The sequence below is a fragment of the Melospiza melodia genome, unplaced genomic scaffold (genome assembly GCF_035770615.1).
Source record: "Melospiza melodia melodia isolate bMelMel2 unplaced genomic scaffold, bMelMel2.pri scaffold_48, whole genome shotgun sequence".
NCBI classification, from domain to species: domain Eukaryota; kingdom Metazoa; phylum Chordata; class Aves; order Passeriformes; family Passerellidae; genus Melospiza; species Melospiza melodia.
The window spans coordinates 2,181,849-2,184,923 of record NW_026948796.1 but is presented as its reverse complement, the minus strand read 5'-3'; positions in this window follow the sequence as shown (position 1 = coordinate 2,184,923).

Below are 3,075 nucleotides of genomic sequence, written 5' to 3'. Positions count from 1 at the left end.
AGCACCACCGCCCCCTGCTACCCCCCCACCCCGACTCACCGCTCCGCACTGCGCACGCGCCGCCCGGCCCCAGCCGCCCCGCCCCAGCCCCGCTCTAGCCAATCAGCGCCGTCCTTGCACGAGCTCCTGCCATTGGCCCCGCCCCTGGCCCCGCCCTACTCACTGAGCACGGCCCCACTCTTGGCCGCACCCCCTGACCCGTGCCTGTCTGTCACCACTGCCCTTGGTCCCGCTCCCTGGCCCTGGCCCCGCCCCCTGATCCTGGCCCCGCCTGGGCCCTGTGAGGCGGTGGTGGCGGCGCTGTCTCGGCCCCGCCGTGTCCCGGACTGGATTCGCCGGCCTGAGCCTGAGCCTGAGCCTGAGCCGTGTCCCAGGCCGATCTGAGCCATGTCCCGGGCTGAGCCTGAGCCTGAGCCGTGTCCCGGGCCGATCTGTGCCATGTCCCGGGCTGAGCCTGAGCCGTGTCTCGGGCTGAGCCTGAGCCGTGTCCCGGGCCGATCTGAGCCGTGTCCCGGGCTGAGCCTGAGGCGTGTCCCGGGCCGATCTGAGCCGTGTCCCGGGCTGGGTTAGCCGGGCTGAGCCGTGTCCGCTGCCCTGGGCTGCGGGAGCCTCCCTGGCTGTGGGAACGGCGTGTCCCGGGCAGCAACCCCATCCTGGAGGATCTGTCCCTCAGGAGTGAATGCCTGCTTTGGCGTGCCTCTGTGCATCGTGTTAGGTTGGAATAATGGAGGAATTTCTCCGTGGAAAGGTGGTCCGGCCTTGGCAGGGGCTGCCCAGGGAGGTGTTGGATTCTCCTGCCCTGCACATGTCCAAGGAAGGGCTGGAGGTGGCGCCCAGTGCTCTGGGCTGGTGACAAGGTGGGAATATCTGGGATGGATGCCTGGGATCAGGAGGGAATATTTGCAATGATCTGGAGATATTGGCTTTACTCATCACATCATCCCTGCCACAGGATACTTCAGCACCCCCTTTATTTTTCACAGGTTTTGAGGAAAGTAGTGAGGTTTCAGGTAAACACAAGGGTGTAAATTCTCAGTCTTGGCACCCCTGGTTGATGCTGAAATGAGGTGAGAAAGTCAGAGAAGGCACAGGGAGCTCACTGGTCCCCTCACCTCATTCACTCAAAGCACTCTGCTGATTAAAATCATGCCAAAGCATTTCCCACCCCTCTCCCAACTGCAACTGAGTGATGGCATTGCAGACATGATGGAAAATCAGCCACGAGCTGTGCATCCCTCCCTGGTGAGGGCTGGGCTGTGGCTGAGGAACAGGCCATGGGATCCACTGCACAGCAGCCAAAACCAACGTGCCAGCCCCAAAATTAATCCTGCAATGCTTAATCATCTAGTGAAAGATGCTCAGTGACATCAGGGGACCTGTCCCTGGGCCAGTCCCCACAGCTCTGCTCACCCATTCTGTGTTTCACTGCTGGCACCCACAGAGATCCTGGAGGCAGGAGGTTGACTGTAAGCAAATCTCAGCTCTCCTTGCCAGTATTTGAATATTTTCAATCTTTCCAGGTTGGTTGTAAACATCTCAAAAACATAATCTGGAATCAAATCCCTCAAAGCCTGTCAGGAGTGCACCAGAGCTTTATAGATGTTTATGATTTTTGTTGAGGTTTATAGTTTCTCAGGCAGCTACGTGATTGCTGCCTGGGTGAACTCCTGGCTTTTGGATGGGGGAAGTACTGCTGTACTTCATCCTCTTCCTCCTCCTTTTGGGCTCCACACACCAAGCCAAGGCTGGCAGCCAGGCAGGACTGGTCTCTCTGCTTGCAGCCCAGGAGCCAAATGTCAGCTGGGGCACTGAGAAGGGGATTTTCCCCCTTCTTGTCTCAGGCTGCTGCACACCAGGCACTTTGGGAAGCCTCACTGAGATGCTCAGTCCATCCAGAGAGGAGCACTGCTGCATCCCTGGGCAATCCCAACCAAATCCCACATCTGAAACTGCTCCCAGAACTAAGAGATAAGAAAATACACTCTGCATGTATTACCTTCTGCATCTGGAGTTCCTCTCTCTGGTCTGATGGGATGAAGGGCTTTTTCAAAAGGTATTAGAGAAGATGGGTGTGAGAGAGTAATTTGGGACTGGGAGTAATTTTTCATCAGTGTACTTAAAGACAATCACAGCACTAGGAGGGAGGCCTAATTGTGGAGTTGTGTAATTAGTTTTTATGTCACTGCAATTATTCTGTTGGCTATATATAAAGAACATGGGAAAATGCAGCACTTAATTTTAAATCAAGACTTGATTCTCTTTTAGTAGGTAATTGATGTTGATCACATCACTTAGCAATTATAAAATGTGCTATTTAGATTGTAAAAGGATGGAGAAAAGGACTGAGCAGATAGGTAATTGATGAATCACGGCAGTGTTGGTGGGAGGCAGCAGGAATCCCTCAGCTGCATCTGCCTGCAGCTGCTCCTGGGCTTCCTTAGTGCCCAGGGCTTTAACAGGCACTGAGCCCCTGTCCCAATACTGTTGGAAAAGAAATGAAATTTAGCAAAATATTTAATTATAGTGAGTTGTGTGTGAACTGGTTTGTTAAAAAGCAGTTTTGTAGCCGTTGAAAAGTGTGTTGAGTTTTGTGTGTAACCTAGCAGGTAGTCTTAGGGATTTAATAAATAATTAAACTAGTGCAAGAAAGTAAGAATGCTAACCTGTCTAGAGGCAGCATACAATGCTCTTAGAATAAGATAGGCAGAGGATTAATGATCTTGTTTGTGAACCAAGGAATGTATCACAAGGGGTCTGTGACCAGGCAAGGGGAACGGGGAACTGTTCCTTGGAGACTTTGTTGTGAATCCTATGTATAAGAGGGAAGCACCCATACGTGAATTCGGGGGCTCGGACTTTAGGGACGTGAGTCCCCCAGTTCCCCGGGCCCTTAATAAAGCACCCACAAAACTTATCCGAGTTTTGTGTCATTTATCAATCGGGCAACAGTTTTCTGGCAACCGCGGCAGGACTCCGAGGGCTGCTGGGGCGGTTCGCGTCCCGATCCACTCCAAGCCGGCACCGAGCACTTCTCGGGGAGTCATCGGTCGTGCCCGACCCCCCGCGCCTGTCGGA